At 42.8% G+C, this 20,843-nt stretch overlaps 1 non-coding gene across 1 annotated transcript; it reads left to right on the top strand.

Moving 5' to 3' along the window:
• Positions 1-20,050: 20,050 nt before the first annotated feature.
• Positions 20,051-20,157, top strand: LOC131250214 (small nucleolar RNA R71). The gene has a single exon (XR_009173142.1). It is a non-coding gene; the product is annotated as a small nucleolar RNA R71 (small nucleolar RNA).
• The last annotated feature ends 686 nt before the right edge of the window (positions 20,158-20,843 follow it).

Raw genomic sequence — 20,843 nt, 5'->3', positions numbered from 1 at the left:
TTCAATGTTTATAGTGGAGTCCACGTCAACACATTTGTGGTATATGAACCTAGGCCGCATGAGCGAGCAAGGCATGAAGGTATTTCCCAACCATCGTTTAGTTCCTAGTCTTGAAATTTTTTATTTAAATATATGTGAGCAATGCATATATAGAAAACCATCACGGTTGTGCTTTAAAATTGGGATACATGTTAGTAAAGGTCAATTGGACTATGTGCATTCTGATGTGTTGAGGTTATCACCTATTATTTTTGCAAGAGGGTCATCATACTTTGGTACATTCATTGACAACTTCTCTAAGAAGGTTTGTGTTTATTTTCTGAAGCATAAATCTGGTGTTTTCTCCACTCTCAAGACTTTAAAAGTAATGATTGAAAATCAAACAAGGCGAAAAGTGAAAATTCTGATGACAGATAACAGTGGTGAATTTACTTTAAAGGAATTTAACTAATACTGTAAGAGTGAAAGGGTAGTAAGGTACAAAATAGTGAGGCATACACCATAGCAGAATGGTGTGGATAAAAGTATGAATCGAACTCTTTTATAAAAGCCCATAGTATGTTAAGTAATTCTTGCTTGGGCAAGGAGCTATGGGTTGAAGCCATCTCTACAGATTGTTATTTAGTAAATCAATCTCCATCTACAGCTATTAATTGCAAAACTTCATAAGAAGTATGAAGTGGTCAAGTAGTTGATTACTTGGGGACGCAGATATTTGATTATAATGCTTACCCTCATGTACCATCAGTTAGAGATGTATGTTAGAACATAGGGCTAAGAAGTGTACTTTTATCGGCTATGGTAATGGGTGAATGTTACAAATTGTATGACCAGGTTTCACATAAAATCATATTTAGCCTGCACGTCAAGTTTGGTAAAGGTTTCTTATTTTAGAAGGATGGACACAATAAAATGAAAAAACTAGTTATTGAGGTCGAAATAGATAAAGGTGAAACACTTGAAGAACCTGAGCTGCAATTAAAGGTACAAGTAAAAATGGAGCAGCCACCTATTAAGAGAAATCCACTAGGAATCATAGGTTACCGCTGAGATATAATCATGACTCAAATATTGTATTTGCTCTTATTACAAATGAGTGAAATCCATCTACTTTTCAGGAAGCACTAGAAGAAAGAGATGCAGAGAAGTGGATGTTAGTGATACATGATGAGATGGACTCTTGCTCTATACAAAATTCAAATATGAGAGCTAGTAGAGCTGCCTGTTGGGCTGAAAGTGATTGATTGTAAGTGGATTTACCAGAAGAAACTGGATAGGTACACGGATAGATTGGTAGCAAATGATTTTGCTTAAACAGAGAGTATCGATCGGTGAGATATTTACATCAGTGGTAAAGCAAAGTATCTATCAGATTCGAATTAGCTTTGATTGCCCAATACAATCTAAAACTAAAATAGTTAGATATTGCATTTGCAGTAGGTAAGTTAAGTAGATATACACAATTCTTTATATGATTGTTGGAATGCATTGAATAGAATATCGAAATACTTGAAAGGTACTGTTACATATGTTATTCATTATACATGTTATCTTCTTGTGTTAGAAGTATACGGTGATGCCAATTGGATCACTGATTCAGATGAAAGAAATTAAAATCCACAAGTGGATATGCTTTCACCTTTGGCGGATGTGTAGTATCTTAGAAGTCTTCTAAACAAACTTGTATTTCTCGATCTACTATGGAATCCGAGTTTGTCACCTTAGAAAATGCAGGATCAGAAGTGAATTACTTAGAAATTTGTTAATAGATATATCTTTATGTCCAAAACCTGTGTCTATTATATCTTTTTTTAAAAAGAAAAGTTGTGAATTTATTCATTCCATCAACAAACTTACAAAAACAGCTTTCGGGCGAACACAGGCAAACAAAAAAGGGGCCCGACCGCCTATCATATCACTATACAAAGAGCAGATAGGTAGACAGAAAAGATGAAACCAGGAAATTCAAGACTCCCTTAACGCTCCTATTCCCACTTTGTCAAAAAAGCAAAGACCCCTTATCAAGTTAGGGAGGGCGGCCATCATGTTCGTCCAGAAAATACCTTGATTGGCCGTTCCCGCTCTTGCAAGCCCATCCGCTGGCCCATTAATTTCACGAGGAATGAGGGATATGGAAAAGTTTCCTTTCATCTGAAGACTTTTGATTCTCGACAACTAGTAATCCCACTTCCAATGAAAATGCGAGGACCCCTTTATTGCTTCCACCACAAATGAAGAGTGTAAGACCTGTATCCTAGCCCGTACCATTCCATAGGCTTCTGCGGTCCTCCCGATCAAATTTCGGTGACCTGCGGTCTATTATCGGTGTTTGCGCACAATCTTGAGTCACGTCCTATCGACCTGAGTCGGCTCAACCCGAGACCTATACCATTGCGACCGTGCTAACACAGCGATTCTAACACTGCGTCCCGTGCGTCAATGCGACGCTTAGATCATGAGATGTAGCTTGCGCATTGTAATAGCTATGGACCACACATTTGCGGGGCCCACATATCACAATGGCACCATTTCCTAGGTTATTATGGGGTGATGTCATCACCCCATGCCAAGTAATAAATGCATACAAGCAATTATGGCATTTATTTTCCCCATGAGTCAACCCTAACATTTATGGCTTTACATGAATTAATTACTCTCTCTCTCTCTCTCTCTCTCTCTCTCTCTCTCTCTCTTTCTTCTTCTTCTCCATTTTCTCCCCTAGCAAGAGAGAAGGTGAAAACGTCCATGGCAGCCCTCCCATTTCTAGCCATATTCACCTTAGATCCCCTTCAATCCTGCCAGTAGAAGCTCATCTCCACCGTTGAAAAAGATCCTAAAAGGCTTAAGGACCTGAGGAATTGTGGAAGGAGTCGATTTAGAGGTGGGTGCTTATCTCTCTCTTTCTCATTTTTTTATGTGATGTGTGGCCCACTTGGATGGACCCCACCTTGATGTATGTCTTATCCAACCGTCCAAACCACGTGGGCCCTACCTTAGAGAGATGGGAAAATGCAAATATTAATTGATCAGGTGGGCCACGTCCATGTGGGACCCACCTTGAAGGATTGTATATCAACATTGATCGTCCAGCGTCCAGGGACGCTGGACATGGTTCACAGCAGTAAAAAAAAGGACGGAAAGGGTTCTTAAGGCTTTTGGGAGGGTCATTCCTACAGGCCCCGCCTTGATGCATCAATCTAATCCACGCCATCTATTCCATCCTACACCTCATTTTAGGCGTTGAGCCAAAAAATGAATCCAATTTGATTTTCTGGCGGGCCAAAACATAGAAAACAGTGGCCTTCACCGTTAAAATTCACTCTAATGTTTCTATGCGCTGAAAAATACTCAATATTGGACTTGTTTAGCTTATCTTGAGCCATGGGACGCAATGGCTGAGTTGGATTCACTTGAAGCGGGCCCACATAGGAAAAACCCCAAGAATTCTAGATTAAAAAAAATAATAATAATAATAAACACAGCAGCTTTGCTGCTGCTGCTGACAGAGGGAGAGGACGCGCAGGCATCCTGCACTGGTGGGCGGACGACCAAGGACCCACGGTCCCTACCGTGGGCCCCACCATGATGTGTATTCTTCATCCATGTCGTTCATGTGATGGGCCCCTTCTTGCAGTGGACCCCCTCCAAAGCTCAGGCCAATCTGACTCTTAGGTGGCCCGCATCATAGGAAACAGTGTTGATTGAACGTCTGCCCTTGGAACCCCTTTGGGTCACCACAGAAGTTTCGAAATCAATATGAAATTTGTGTTTACTCTTCATCCAGGTATGCATGACCTTGTGAACAGGTTGGATGGCATAGAAACATTATGGTGGGCCCCACATGTGATCCACAGTGGTGTATGTATTTCATTCGCACCATCTAGGTGGACGGTGGAGCCCACTGTCATGTATGTGTTTTATCCCACCGTCCACAGCGTGGGACAGTGGAACCCACCATGGTGCATGTGTTCTGTCCTCACCGTCTACATCACTGGACGGTGGGACCCAAATAATGTATGTATCCCCCCCATGTCGTCAATCTGTTTGGTGGTGGGACCCACTGCCATATGACGACAGCAAGTGTCGTGGGTCCCACTACTAAATAATATATTATATTATGTATTATATATTATGTATTACATACTATATAATATATGCATGGTGGTGGGCCCTACGTGGTACCCACCTTTGCCTTCCTAAGTGCAGCCAGCTGCCTGTGCAGCAGCCATCTAGCTGCTTCTTTGTTGGCAGCAGGCCCCACATTGATGTACATCAACATCGTCCACTATTTGAACATGTGGGCAGATTGTTCACCTTGACGTATTTTTTTGTAGTCCATCCATGAGGCCCACTTGATGTATTTTGTGGCCTAATCGAGAGGCCCACTTTGACATAAATGAGACTCATCATGGTGTATCTTTGACCCATGAGCGGGGCCCACCTGTTGCGTGTTTTGAGGCCCAGGTGCAGGGCCCACCTATTATGTATTTGAGGCCCGTGTGATGAGGCCCATTGTGATGTACTAGGGCCCATGGGTTGAGGCTCATTGAGATGTATTTCCATCCCTTTTGGTAAAGCCCATTGTAGTGTATTTAGGGCCCATGAGTTGAGGCCCATTGTGATGTATTAGGGCCCATGGGTTTAGACCCATTGTGATGTATTGGGGCCCGTGAGTTGAGGCCCATTGTAATGAATTTAGAACCCATGAGCAGAGCCCACCTCATATGTTCCATCCTAACCGTCTAGGTCATATAGGGCCAACCTCAATGTACGTTTTATTCACAACGTCCGTGGGATGTGTGACCCACTAGATGTATGCCTTTTATATCTACACTAACCATCTAGTGGGGCCCATCTGTTACATGTGCAGGGCCTACCTGTTGTGCATTTGTGCGGCCCATTGATGTAACCCACTTGATGTGTGTGAGGCCCATTAGTGCGACCCATTGATGCGACTCACTTGATGTGCAGGAGGCTCATTAGTGCGACCCATTGATGCAACCCACTTGATGTGCATGAGCCCCATTAGTGCGGCCTATTGATGCAAGGCCCATTATGATATGTTAGAGACCCATGGTTGAGGCCCATTAGGATGTGTTTATGGCCCATTTGGTAAGGCCTACAGAGATGTATTTTCGGCCGATGGCTCAAGGCTCATTGCGATGTATTTTTGGCCCGTATGTCGTGTCCCATTATGACATGTTTTCGACCCAGTTATCGAGGCCCGACTTGATGTGTATAAGGCCCATTAGTGCGGCTCATTGATGCGGCCCACTTGTTGGATTGACGCCCATTGATGCGGCCTAATAATGCGACCCACCGTGAAGTGCATATTAAGCTAATGGAGCAGCCCAATGTATCAACCCACCGTGATGTGTAGGCCCACGTGCTGCATGTGTAAGGCCCACCTATTGGATATTTGGGCCCACCTTATGTTTGACTCTACATAAGCCTCTGCTTGGGAGCAATGTTGGTTGAATATCTACATTGATGGGCAATGACGGTTAGATGCCCTCATTGTAACCTTCCCTTGGGGCTTGTTAGGCCCATTCTCTTCGTGGGTTAACCTAAATAAGTGGGCCCCATTCGCCATAGACAGATGGCTCCGTGTTATCAGATTGATATAACCATAGTCGAGAGCCGATCTTTACATTATTGTTGATTGGTTGTCTATCTATGGATCCCGCCTTGTTTATATATGCTGGTTGTCGGTGCCGATTATCGATGCTGATTGTCAGTACTGATTATAGATGTTGGCACCGATTATTGAGGCCGAATATCGAGGCTGATTGTTGAGACCCAATGCAATGTATATGCGGCTCATATTTGAGGACCATTGTGATGTGCATTCGGGCCGTGTTTAAGGCCTAATATGATGTATATGAAGCGTATGCTATAGAGCCCATTATGATGTATGTTAGGCCCATGAGAAAGGCCCATTGTGATATATTCATGGCCCATTTGATGTATTCGAGACCCATGTGTAGGGCCCACATGTCGTGTATTTGAGGCCCATGAGCAGGGCCTGCCTGTTGTGTATATGTGGCCCTTGAGTAAGACCCACTGTATTGTATATCAAGCATTTGTATGAGGCCGTGGGCCCATTATATGTTTAGCTCTATGTGGGCCATTCCTTGGGGACAATGTTGGTTAAATGTCCACATTGTCGAGGTCGATTGTCAATGCCGGTTGTTGATACCGATTATGAGTATGTGACAGCTTAGCATCATGATACATGCCGATACGCATCATCTGCATATTTGTTATGAGATGTGGTTGATCATTGCACATGTCATTGAGCATGTTATTATGAGACTCCCTAATAGGTGGAGGTTATCTCATATGAGCACGCGGTATGCGTAGGATTAATGCATGACTGGATTGTATGACTCATGCATCTCGCATTATGATTACTGTATGCCCTACCGACATCAGGGTCGTAGCCTCCATAGGCATATTGTGGATGGCCAGATAGGACACCGAAAATGTTTGGTTCTAACATACGGGCGCTATAGATGTCCCTGTGTGAAAATTCCTAAACCTCCGTGGCCAGGAGACGCCCCAACGTCGAGACCGAGTGGATACATGAGCGCCGGAGTGCCGAATACCAGGAGGTCGCGTCTCTCACTGTGTGGTGGTCGGTTGGGATGGGGTGTGGCCTTACCCGCCCGAGGGTAGGGGGCAATACTAAGTTGAGTTTGACCAGCTCGTGAATGGGTCCGCTATCGACGTGCCAAATAGGTATTGGCAGACTATTGGCCAGGCGGATAGTGAGGTTTCTTATGCTCACTTGGACTGTGCGGCTGGGAGAGCGACAATGCTATTTGGAGTGTACTAAACCCCGGTGATGATCCCAGAGATGAACTGTACTGATATGTAGATTCAGTGAGTAGGAGTTGCATACTCATTCATGCATTCATTCATTCACTATCCACTCGAGTTGGTGGTGTGCAACTATTTGTTACGTGTGCCTTCGCAATGGCTAGGATTTCGGTTGGGGTGTGCGACTAACCTGAGATTAGGAGTTTACCACATTGAGTCTAACTATCTAAATTTAGGTATGAGACTGGTTTGGATAGAAGTCCCTTGTGATGGACCCCATAGCCTGCGATACTACGTACTATCATCCCGACTTCATACTCCAGTATGGTCATTCCATTCGCACCGCATATTGCATAACATCCGTGGTATACGGCATTTTGGGTTATTGTGTCTCTGCATTTATATGGCCTACGTACGGCTGGCGCTATTTGTGTTACTCATCAGGAATGTATGTTGTATTGCATCTGATATTTGACTATTTATGATTCCTCATTTGCATAGTTGTTCTACATTGCATATTCTGACATTGATTGACTCAGGAATTTATCCGTATTTTCGCTTACTCTGTTATCGTATGATTTATGATCTTGTCGATATTCTGTTTACTATGATAATTCTTGCTCTTGTTAGTATTTCTGCTTATTTTGACATTATACAGTTAATGGATTACCAGTACTTTCGATATTGTGTGATTTATGGCATTGTATCCTCGGCATCTAATATTTGGCTCGCTTTGACTCCTCATTTGCCTAGTTGATTTGTATTGTGTACTCTGATATTGTATGATCCATGGACTTGTCAGTACTTCTTACAGGCCCTGCCTTGATGCATCAATCTAATCCACGCTATCTATTCCATCCTACAGCTCATTTTAGGCGTTGAGCCGAAAAATGAATCCAATCTGATTTTCTGGCGGGCCAAAACATAGAAAATAATGGCCTTCACCGTTAAAATTCACTCCGATGTTTCTATGCATTGAAAAATACTCAATATTGGACTTGTTTCGCTTGTCTTGAGCCATGGGACGCAATGGCTGAGTTGGATTCACTTGAAGCGGCCCCGCGTAGGAAAAACCCAGGGAATTCTACATTTTCAAAAAATAAAAAATAAACACAGCAGCTTTGTTGCTGCTGCTGACAGAGAGATAGAGAGGATGCGCAGGCGTCCTGCGTTGGTGGGCGGATGACCAGGGACCCACGGTCCCTACCGTGGGCCCCACCATGATGTGTATTCTTCATCCACACCGTTCATGTGATGGGCCCCTTCTTGCAATGGACCCCCTCCAAAGCTCAGGCTGATCTGATGCTCAGGTGGCCCGCATCATAGGAAACGGTGTTGATTGAACGTTGCCCTTGGAACCACTTTGGGTCACCACAGAAGTTTCGGAATCAATATGAAATTTGTGTTTACTCTTCATCCAGGTATGCATGACCTTGTGAACGGGTTGGATGGCATAGAAACATTATGGTGGGCCCCACATGGGATCCATAGTGATGTATGTATTTCATTCGCACCGTCCAGGCGGACGGTGGAGCCCACTGTCATGTATGTGTTTTATCCCACCGTCCACAGTGTGGGACGGTGGAACCCACCATGGTGCATGTGTTCTGTCCTCACTATCCACATCACTGGACGGTGGGACCCCAATAATGTATGTATCCCCCCCATGTCGTCCATCTATTTGGTGGTGGGACCCACTGCCATATGACGACAGCAAGTGTTGTGGGTCCCACTACTAAATAATATATTATATTATATATTACATACTATATAATATATACATGGTGGTGGGCCCTACGTGGTACTCACCTTTGCCTTCCTAAGTGTAATTAGCTGCCAGTGCAGCGGCCATCTAGCTGCTTCTTTGTTGGCAGCAGGCCTCACATTGATGTACATCGACACCGTCCACTATTTGAACATGTGGGCAGATTGTTCACCTTGATGTATTTTTTTGTAGTCCATCTGTGAGGCCCACTTGATGTATTTTGTGGCCCAATCGAGAGGCCCACTTTGACATAAATGAGACTCATCATGGTGTATCTTTGACCCATGAGTGGGGCCCACTTGTTACGTGTTTTGAGGCCCAGGTTGTAACGCCTCGTGTTTTCAGGACCCGAGTACACGACCCGTTTCCCAAAAACCCGAGTGTTAACCTTAAAGGATAGTTAAAGTCAAGTAAATATTTTTCTTTTATCTTTCATCAGAGCAAGCAGATGAGCATAGAGTGGACAAATCAATGTAAGGGAAATTTTATTATCATTCAAATATACCAGCAGCGCATAATGACTTATACAAACCAATGTCTCAACATTAACGATTACAAGATTTGCATACATAAGAAATAACAGAAAGCATATAAATGTAAGTCGCATGACCACGCAGCTCCTCTTAACAATACGGCCGTACATCCATGACACCCGTGCACAGCTCCTCATCAAGTCTGAACACATACATTATCTGGGTCACCTATTCTACTTGTACGGTTGTATATTTAATGGATGAGTGACCAGCTCAGTGTGAATTCCTCTCAAGATTACACACCGCCGCATTAGGTAAGCATAGTTATAAAACAATAAGGCAATCAAAACAATACATGATGCAGTCTTTTTAAATGCATGGATGCGTGAATGCACATCGACCAGGGGATGCACATCCAGTCGGACTTGGGCTCGTCGCCCATGCAAATCATCAACCTAGGAAAATTATCCAGTTGGAACAGGGGTCGATAGTTGGTAGTCTGGGAGCTAGCGAAACGATACCCCAACAACTCTTTGGCACGTGCTACAGCATCCAGAATAGCCACCCGTCATCGCCAATATGCTATGAATGCATGATTAGCTAAACCATTATTAGTCCAGTGACAATCAGCCAATTTAAATAAGCTCAAGGTCACTACGGGGAACGTATAGCCCAGCGTAGGCCGACGGCTGGGGCAGAGTGTCCCATTACCACCATCCCCGGCCCATGAGACTACCACCTTAGGATGTTTAATAGAACACCGTCGACTAGTGGTCAATCATATTACAACATATGGGGCTTACCATCGCATGGTTACACAGTATAAAACATTGATCCCATATAGCGAAAATATCAAAACAAAACCACGCAAGGCGAGTATCAAAACGAGCCATATAGGGCGAATATCAAAATCATGCGATAAAAGACCATCCTTAAAAACCATTGGACACAACAACCTTGGATGGTAGGCATACATCAATGATCCATCTAGACCACCACTCAATAACTACGAAGTCGAAGGTCCATCACGATCATAACTAGTCAAGTTACATCCCAAGTATGGGTGTACATTCATATGTGGGAATTTCCTACTAATGTACCAGTTTAAGTTCCATAAGCAATCCACAAAAAGGAATCCACAAGCATGAGCAATTATACAGGATAATCATAAAGCATGTAATACAACAATTCATTTTTTGCCAACTAACACATGTGATTATAAAGGGAGATATCAATTATGAATTTAAATAAAAACTATAACTTAAGCTAATGAGAAGATGGAAAGCTTAAGGGAAAAAATCATCACCTTATACTTTTGAACCACCTACCCGTGTTGCTAGAGAATGCATGTTTTCCTTAAAGCCAAACCCTATCATGAATTGTAAAGTTATACCGTTAGATTTAAGCTTTACACGCTATTCTAGGTCAAGGTCTTAACCTAGGGTTTGAATTACCTTAATTTTAGGGATTTAATGTAGAACTAGGTTTTCATCCTAGAATTTAGGTCTACGATAGGTTTTTAGGATTTGGATTGTAGTTAGCGTATGATAATTTTAATAATTGAAGAGTAATTGTTAACATTAGTGTTATAATTAATGTTAGCCAATTTATTAATAATAATCATTATAATGCTAGTAATGGTATGATCTACTATTAATGATTGTACCAAAGAATGATAATTAAATTACTAATATGTAATAATGATAGTTTTGTTCGTAAGCACTAGTATTAGCATGAATTTGTTTGTACGCACTACTATTAGCATGAATAATCTGCTAATGGTTAGTTGTGTTTAATAACCGTAATTATTATCATAATACTAATGATAATAACAATAGCTATCAAGCATCAATAGTGGATTCAATCGTGATAATATATACTATAATCGGCCATTACAGTATTTATAATCATCTGTTTGGCTCACCAAGTTGTGGTTCACAAATCCAACCCATCCATTAAGTGTGTCCCGCTAGTTTAAGGGGTCAAACCAAGTTTCAGGTGCATCCAAATCTCAGTTGGACCCCAGCAAGTGCTTTTATATGGTTTAACGTGTCTTCACAAGATTGTAGATGGTGTGAGCCACCTAAGCTCTGTGGATGGCTGATTTTTGGGGCCACCCCATATATAAAGGGGACCCATCATATGGACGGTGTTGATGTTCAACACACATCATGGTAGAGCCTGTGGTGGGGCCATGGCTCTAGCCAAAATCAAGCACAAGGAGGCAGCATCTTCTGGACGTTTACGTGCATGTTCCTTATATATTTATTATTATTATTATTATTATTATTTTGATAGGTAGGGCCCACCTCAGGAGGATCTACTCCGTTGGTTGGTTTCCAAGCTCAGTACAGGTCCAATGAGTCCAATATCGATATGTCTTGACCCACCGAAATATCACGGTGGGCCTTAATGATTTACCACTATTAAATTAGTCTTTCTGCTGGTGTGGCCTACCAGAGAGTTGGGCTGGCTTCATTGTTCGGGTCAACGCCTAAAATGAGGTGGGAAATGGGATGGACGGTGGAGACATAACATACATCTAGGTGGGGTCCCACTTCAAGCAAAACCGATGGGCAGTGTTGAATAACACATGCCACAGTCAGACCCACGTAACTTGGTAACGTCAATACAGTAGTTATATAGCTGGTGTACACGTGCACCAGCAATCACTTCTTAGGTGGGTCCCGGGTGAGGCCCACCACCCACATACGTAGTACTATGTGTATATATTGTTCACACCCCAAGTATAGGGTTGTGATGTAGTAATAAACTCGGTAAGACCGAGGTCGAATCCACAGGGACTGATACCTGTACGTTATCTGAAACCAAGTAGAACTAGAACCAGACTAAGATGTGATCTAAACCAAATAGAATTTAAGAAATAATTGTGGAATAATTATCTAAAACTTTAAGGAATTCAGAGGAAGAAAACTAGGGTTTCAGAGGATCCACTTGTAGAGATCAGGGAGATCTTATGCCTGCATCAAGGATTATGGGATTCAAACTGAACTTACTTGGTCTGGTTTTCAAGAGATGAAAGGTATATGAATTAGAATGGATTCCATCACCAAACCATGCCAATGAGACAAAGTAAACAACAGAATTAAACTAATTACCAACCAACCAACAATGTATGAAGATCGGGAAGGGTACTATCATCCTACCATGTCCATGGAATAATGATGAACAACAGGGCTTCCTGACGTCATAAACATCAAAAGAGAAAAAGAGATATTCAAAGCTATTGCAAACCCATTGTAATTTCAGTCACAACAGACCATTAAAGACTGAGAAAATATTCTTTTAATAATCAACAAATTCAGTTCATGCATTCACATTAAAAGCATAGAGTAGTCTCCCATCTCGCTACAGCTTCACCTCTTAGCTCTAGCTAAGAGGATTAGCCACACATGAATGGGCTGAACATTAAAAAATAAAGGAAATATAAAGGAAAAGAAGAGAAAAACCAGGCTCCTCTCTCTTTCTCCCACGTCCCAGCTTCACAGCCAAACAAAACCGAGCACACGTCCAGCGTTTGCCCTTGTCTTCCAATCCTCCAACCGAGCACCCTGTACTCTCTCACGTTTCAGCCTCCAGCCACCCTTCCTTTTTGTTTTTCTCCTGTCTTCTCATTTTTCTTTCTCCCTGCTGGCCCTTTTCAAAAAGCTAAGCTCCCTTCCTTTTTATAGACATGTAGGATGGTGGATGGGAGGTCCCTCGGCGTGAAGAGGCGGTGGAGCATGCGCACAGCCGCGTCAGAAACTCCTTCCGCAGCAAAAAAAACGTTGTAACCGAGCTGCATCAGGCCCCGCCTTCTCACACTGATGCTTCCTTTTTTTGTAAAAAGGGAGCGTCCTTACGGACGATTCTTGCGTGTGAATAAGATAGATGGTCTGGATTGGCCATCCGATCAACGATGGTGGCCCACCTGGATTGACCGCAGCTCGGTTTGCGAAGCAGAGCATGCGATGCCTTGCGCTGTGAAAGTCAGTGGGCCCCTGTTAAGTGACAATTGAAAAATCCACTCCGTTTACTGAATGCACAACGGAAAAATAGGTGGGAATGGCTGGTTTCGGATCAAAATAGGTGTGGCCCACGGATAGTTTCGTTGCACCATCTATCTTCCATTTTAACGGCTGGAAAACTGATCTCCGGTGTCTTTTGACATTCCTCCACCTAGGTGTGGGTCACGCCTTCCCTCTGGACTTGGTGGACGGTTTAGATGGATGATTTGGATGCTGAATGGGCCCCACTGCTGAAAAACGGACGAACGCTGTCCGTCCGCTGTTCATCCGTGCTCGAGAAGGAGAGGGAGACAAGTCTCCGTCGCTGACCGGGCGACTTCGGTCCAGTGCACAGCGGGCGTACACCTGCTGTGTGCACGAGCTGTGTAAAATGGGCCCCACCCTGATGTCTTATGCAAAATACAATCCATCCATCCGTTTTGCCATCTCATTTTAATCGTTGAACCCAAGATTGAAGCACTTTTAGACACCAGGCGGGCCCTAGTTCACTGATTTATGGGCTGATCTGTCCGTTGGGCCACTTCCAGGGGGATCCAATGGCTGAAATTTGACATGTACGGTTAGTTTTTGGTCCTCAAGCCACGTATGGAGTTTCGAATGATCAGATGGTGGGAACTCTATGATTTTGCATTCTGGACACTTTTCAGGCCACTTAAGCTTCAATTTCTCGATTTTCTTGGATCCCTGGCGTGCAAATCTGTCGATCTTGGTCTCCTAGGGTCCGTCGCTTGCCTTGGTGACTTCAGACCGTTAAATCCATGCTTTTAGTACCCTTTCCCAGTCCAGGCTTGTGAATACGCCCTGCATCACAAACACGATTAAATCAGGCCGTCGAACAGTTCTATGTTTGTAAATCTTGGCAACAACTAGGGTCTGATATGCAATATTCGACCCTCAACACAACCTCCAACCAGCATCTTGCTAGTCCCGAGCAAGATATGCGAAAAATAAATTGAGAATTATAGGACAATTTCTATAAAATCGAATGATTTTTGAAAAACAATCCAGATCCTAGAATTCTGTGATTCATGAATGTTGGGCATTACTATCTCCTGGACTCTAGCGCACGATAACTTTATAGTCGAGCTCAAATATTAATCCATTAATTAGCATGATTCTGAATATTGAGTTCCATGGGTGTATCGTGTAATCTTGGCTTATCATTAAGGTTCACTTCTTAATTTCCTGATATTATCGGTAAACACTAAGATAATTCATAATAACTCAAGTTTTCCTCACAGATCATCTTTTCATTGATCGACCTTCGATATATTTTTTTCATTAAAATACCGCCAAGGGAAGGAATCAAATCTTCACCTATAGGGAGCAAACCCATGGTGAAGACCATTGCCCACCCCTTTCCGTCGACTACTTTGGGAAATCAAATCTTCACCTATAGGGAGCAAACCCATGGTGAAGATTATTCACCCAATCCTTTCAATTTTCTTAGGCCGGTTCCTTCATGCTTAGTGAGTACCAAGTAAATCTTTTAATATAAAACTGAGGCCTTAATGTGAAAGCGAGATGTGACATGTGAGATCATAACTTAATCAAAGTGTACAACTTCTAATTCTGGATTAACAATTCAAACTTAATTATGCAATCCAATAGATACTGAATCCAAGCGTCTTAAATTTCCAACATCATATATCTTGAAATTCCAAGTGCCCTGGATGGCTGTCAAAATCCCTTCGAATTCACAAGAAAGTCCAGAAAAATTAAAAATTTTCACAATTTTTGTTCAAGACTAAGAAAATGCTGATTAGGTCACCTAATCTCCCACCCCCAACCTAAAATCTACATTGTCCTCAATGTAAAAGATATGAGCGTGTAATGCCTTTGGACAACGAAAAGTAAGAGGAGTGATGAAAAGATAGTACTTGGACGAAGGAATCAAGAGGCTTTCCAAAGATATCGCAGCATGGGCGTCAGTCAGCACGAGAGAGAAACCAACAGAAGTAAAATAAAATAACAAAAATAAAATCCTACCTATACCACTTTCGTAGGTGCTCTCGATTGCATTTAGCACATGCAACAAGCCTTTAAACCCCTAGGTTGCCCCTAGTGGACGAGTTGTAGTCTCGTGAGGGTTTGCAGTAATGTTACCCACAAACATTGAACTAACTAACAAAATGAAATAAAGAGCTGGGTTGCCTCCCAGGAGAACTAAGTTTACCGTCTTCAGCCAGACAAATAAAGCAACTACCCTAGTCCTAAGAAAACAGGAAACCTACCTATACCTCCATCAGACTAGGAGATCAATCCTGGTAAACAGGATCAGTCAGAGGCATGGACATGTCCTCTGAATCAAATTTCTCGACAAATGGTTTCAATCGATGTCCATTGACTTTAAACTCCTTGCCATTGTCGGGATCTCTTATCTCAACGGCCCCATGCGGAAAAACAGTGACAACAATGTAAGGGCCGGTCCAACGAGATCGAAGCTTACCCGGAAAGAGATGTAATCGAGAATTGTACAGAAGGACCTTCTGACCAGGCGTGAATGATTTTCGCAAAATGTGTTGGTCATGAAATGCTTTCATCTTGTCCTTGTAGATTCTCGAATTATCGTATGCATCATTCCGGATTTCCTCAAGTTCATTCAATTGAAGTTTGCGTAGCGAGCCAGCGTTGTCCAGATTAAAATTAAGATTTTTGATCGCCCAGTATGCTTTATGTTCCAGCTCCACAGGCAAGTGACAAGCTTTCCCATAGACAAGTCTAAAGGGAGACATTCCAATAGGGGTTTTAAATGCAGTACGGTATGCCTATAAGGCATCGGTCAATCGAATTGACCAATCCTTACGGTCAGGGTTAACCATTTTCTCCAAAATGTGTTTGATTTCCCTATTAGAAATCTCGGCTTGCCCACTTGTCTGTGGGTGGTACGGGGTGCTCACCTTATGAGAGATACCGTATTTCTTCATTAAGCTCTCGAACGGTCTATTATAAAAGTGTGAGCCCCCATCACTAATGATGGCTCGAGGCGTTCCGAATCGAGAAAGGATGTTTTCTTTTAGGAATTTAATGACCGTGCGACGGTCATTCTTTCGACACAGAATCGCTTCGACCCATTTAGTGACATAATCCACGGCGAGCAAAATATACAGATTTCCAAACAATTGGGGGAATGGTCCCATAAAATCGATGCCCCAGCAATCAAATGCTTCAATGATAAGGATGCGATTCAAAGGCATCATATTTCGACGGGACAATGCTCCCAATTTCTGACAACACTCACAAGCTTTACAAAACTCATGAGTGTCCCTAAACATAGTGGGCCAGTAAAAGCCACACTGCAGAATCTTGGCCGTGGTCTTTTTAGCAGAAAAGTGACCACCACAGGCCTGTGAGTGACAGAAGGAGATGACGCTCTGATGCTCATCGTCTGGTACACATCTCCTTAGAATTTGGTCTGGGCAATATTTAAATAAGTAAGGATCATCCCAGAAAAAGTTGCACACCTCGGTGAAGAATTTCTTCTTATCTTGCGCAGTCCACTGTGTCGGTATGGCACCTGTAGCAAGATAATTAGCAATATCAGCAAACCAAGGTGAATGGGAGACTCTAAACAGTTGTTCATCAGGGAACTTATCCTTGATATGGGTCGCCTCAAGGGACTCAGAGGTATTGAGGCGAGAAAGGTGATCGGCCACTACGTTCTCTACTCCCTTTTTATCTTTAATTTCCAAATCAAATTCTTGGAGTAGAAGGATCCATCGTATTAAACGGAGCTTAGAATCATTCTTAGAAAGAAGATACTTAAGTGCCGCATGATCTGTGTAAATAATGATCTTGGATCCGATCAAGTAGGACCTAAATTTGTCCAAGGCGAACACTACAGCTAAGAGTTCCTTTTCCGTAGTTGAGTAGTTCACCTGGGCAGAATTTAAAGTTCTACTTGCGTAATGAATGACGTAGGGCCTCTTATCTTTTCTCTGGCCTAGGACCGCCCCAAGAGCATAATCAGAAGTGTCGCACATAAGCTCAAAAGGAAGGTTCCAGTCGGGTGACTGCATGATAGGTGCAGTGGTTAATGTGCCCTTAAGCTTGGTGAAAGCTTCCTGGCATTGCTCAGTCCACTCGTACGGAGCATCCTTTTGAAGAAGATTACATAAAGGACGAGAGAGGAGACTAAAGTCCTTTATGAATTGCCTGTAAAATCCTGCATGTCCTAAGAAGGATCGCACGTCTCTGATGTTCTTGGGTGGAGGTAGGTTAGAGATAAGATCGATTTTTGCCTTATCTACCTCGATTCCTTTGGACGAGATGATATGCCCAAGGACAATTCCCTTCTGAACCATGAAATGGCACTTCTCCCAATTAAGTACCAAGTTCTTTTCTTCACATCTTTTCAGCACACATTTAACACTTTCCAAGCACTTGCTGAAAAAATGGACCGTAAACAGAGAAATCGTCCATGAAGACCTCTAGATATTGCCCTACCATATCAGAAAAGATACTAAGCATACATCGCTGAAAGGTGGCAGGGGCATTACATAGTCCGAATGGCATCCTTCGGTAGGCAAAGGTGCCGTAGGGACATGTAAATGTAGTCTTTTCCTGGTCTTCAGGGGCTATCTCTATCTGGTTGTAGCCCGAATACCCGTCAAGGAAACTGTAATAGGAATGACCAGCTAACCTTTCCAGGATCTAATCAATGAATGGTAAAGGAAAGTGGTCTTTCCTCGTGACGGTATTCAACTTCCTGTAGTCAATGCACATTCTCCAACCAGTGGTGACTCTAGTTGGCACGAGTTCATTATTAGCATTGGCTACGATGGTGATTCCGAACTTCTTAGGGACCACTTGAGTTGGACTCACCCATTGACTATCAGATATAGGGTATATAATACCCACATCCAATAGTTTAAGAACCTCGGCTTTAACCACTTCCTTCATGTTTGGATTTAATCTACGTTGTGGTTGCCGAGCGGTTTTTGCATTATCCTCAAGATATATGCGGTGAGTACAAATCGAGGGATCGATTCCCTTGAGGTCCGCTATCGTCCATCCCAGGGCTCCTTTATGCTCAATGAGAGTAGATATGAGCATACTCTCCTGTTCTTTCTCCAGGTGGGCAGAGATCACCACCGGGTATGTCTCATCTTGACCTAAATAGGCATATTTCAAATCAAAGGGCAAAGGTTTTAGGTCAAGCTTCGGCGGCTTGAGGTTAGACGGTAGAGGCACTACATCGGTTTGTGGTAATTCTTCAAATTGTGGCCTCCACCGGTTAACTTCAAGTACCGGTGCAGTATCAAGCAAGGCACACGTCTCCCTAATCATGTCATCATCAAAATCATGGGAGTGGGCCAGGCACGTCTCCAGATGGTCAGAGGATAAGGTTAGAGGTGTCGTATCTTCCACGAAAGAGTCAATCATATTAATGTCGTGGAAATCGTCATCATCCTCTGAGCCGTTATTAAAAAAATGTTTGACTCCAATGTCAAATTTCCAAAAGACATAGTCATGACACCATTCATACAATTGATAATTGCGTTTGAAGTGGCAAGGAATGGGCGACTAAGAACGACGAGAATCTGAGTGCTCATGTTATTGATGGGTTCGGTATCCAGGATGATAAAATCTTCAAGGTAGTAAAATCTATCGACTTGAACCAACACATCCTCAATTATCCCTCTTGATACACGAACAAAGCGATCAGCAGGTTGTAGTGTGGTTAGGGTGGGTTATAATTCACTCAAACCTAACTGTTTGTATACCGAGTAGGGAATTAGATTGACACTCGCTCCTAAGTCAAGAAGTGTGTGATCAATTCGATAGTCCTCGATTACACATGATATGGTTGGGCTAACGGGATCTTTGAATTTATGTGGCACGTCTTGGTTCAGGATGGCACTCACTTTCTCAGTCAAGAAGATATTCTTTTGAATACTCTGCCATCGTTTGGTCGTGCATAGGTCTTTCAGGAATTTGGCATATAAAGGTATTTGTTTTATGGCATCAAGTAGAGGAATGTTGACTTTTACTTGTTTCAACACCTCTAGAATATCCTGAGAGTTAGAGACAGGTTTTGGTGCAACCAACCGTTGGGGAATGGAGCAACCGGCTTCTCTAGAAGTTCCGGTTCTACTTTTTGTGGGGCATCACGGATCCATCATTGTTGTCCTCTTCGGTTCTTGAGGCTTTTCGTGCCTAACCTAAGAGTTTTATCAATGATCTTCCCACTCCTAAGAGTGGTGATGGATTTAGCATGCCCCATCTGATTTGAAGAGCTGGGATCATTATTCTCGTACTGCGGTTTAGGATTGGGGAGAGGTTGTGCAGGAAGCATCCCCTTTTCTATAACCGCCATACGAGAATCTATCTTTTGCATAAAATCTGTAATTCCCCGCATTGCCTGAGCCAGCTCTTGTATGGGATTTTGAACCGGTTCCTCTTGAGGTTTCACTTGATTTGGATTTTGATTGAAGAAACCTGGAGGAGTAGCCGTCTGTCCATTCCTCCAACTAAAGTTTGGATGATTTTTCCAGCCAGGATTGTATGTATTGGAGTTAGGTCCAGTAAAAGGTCTTTGATAGTTACTTACGGCATTGGCTTGTTCATTTAACACTCCTTGAAAGGCAGGTATTGTAGGACAGTTTTCAGTTGTGTGAATGTTGCAATCATAGATGCCGCAAACAATTTCATTGACCTTATCCTTCTTTCCTTCCATGGCCTCAACTTTCCTTATGAGCGTAGTCACTTTACACTTGAGATCATCCTCTTCTTTCAAGAGATATAATCCACCTTTCTTCTTTAATTGAGTCGGCCTAGACGTGGTGTTCGCCATTGGGTAATAGTCCCATGATTGTGTTTTTTCAGCGAGACTATCGAGGTAATCCCATACCTCGTCGACATCTTTATTAATGAACTCTCCATTACACATTGTCTCGACCATTTGGCGCATGGAAGATGTCAGTCCATCATAGAAAAAATTTGTAATGCGCCACGTTTCAAATCCGTGTTGTGGGCATGAACTGACCAAATCTTTGAACCTTTCCCAACATTGGAAGAATGTTTCATCTTCCTTTTGGGCAAAGTTCATTATTGCTTTTCTGAGGGTAATCGTTTTATGATGTGGGAAGAATTTTTTTATGAATTCCCTCTGCATGTCGTTCCATGTGCCAATGGATCTAGGACGCAGTGAATGTAACAACGTCTTAGCTTTCTCTTTTAAGGAAAAAGGAAAGAGTTTCAGCCTGACTGTATCCTCAGATACATTAGGAAAACATAATGTAGCCATAATCTCATCGAACTCTTTCAAATGTAAATATGGACTCTCTGATTCAAGTCCATGGAATTTGGGAAGGAGTTGGATAACTCCTGGCTTGATGTCCATTTGTCCTGTGTTTTCAGGAAAAATCATGCATGAGGGCATACTCACTCCTGCCGGTTGTAGATAATCTCGTAAAGTACGAGGCGGGGGTGCCTGTTGCACCTCGTTCTCATCTTGGGTATCCTCCACCCTGGGTGGAAGTAGAGGAGGTTGGTCTTCAGCCATAACTTCAGTTAACTCAGGGGATTTTGAGCGGTGTCTAGTCCTGCGATGGATAGTCAACCCCTCAACCAATCCTCCTTTAGTCAAGAGACGTCGAGTGTTGTCACGGGCCCACTTGGGCATGAAAACACTCGCAGCCCTCAATTAAAAACCTAATCCTAAGAAAGGAAAAGAAAATCTAGAAAGAAAGAGAGAGTTTGGAAAGAAATTACCAAATTGGAGTCCTAAGTTAAGGACCTGCAAAATAAAAA

Source organism: Magnolia sinica, chromosome 6, assembly GCF_029962835.1.
Source record: "Magnolia sinica isolate HGM2019 chromosome 6, MsV1, whole genome shotgun sequence".
Taxonomy (NCBI): Eukaryota; Viridiplantae; Streptophyta; class Magnoliopsida; order Magnoliales; family Magnoliaceae; genus Magnolia; species Magnolia sinica.
This window is presented reverse-complemented; position numbering and strand designations above follow the sequence as displayed.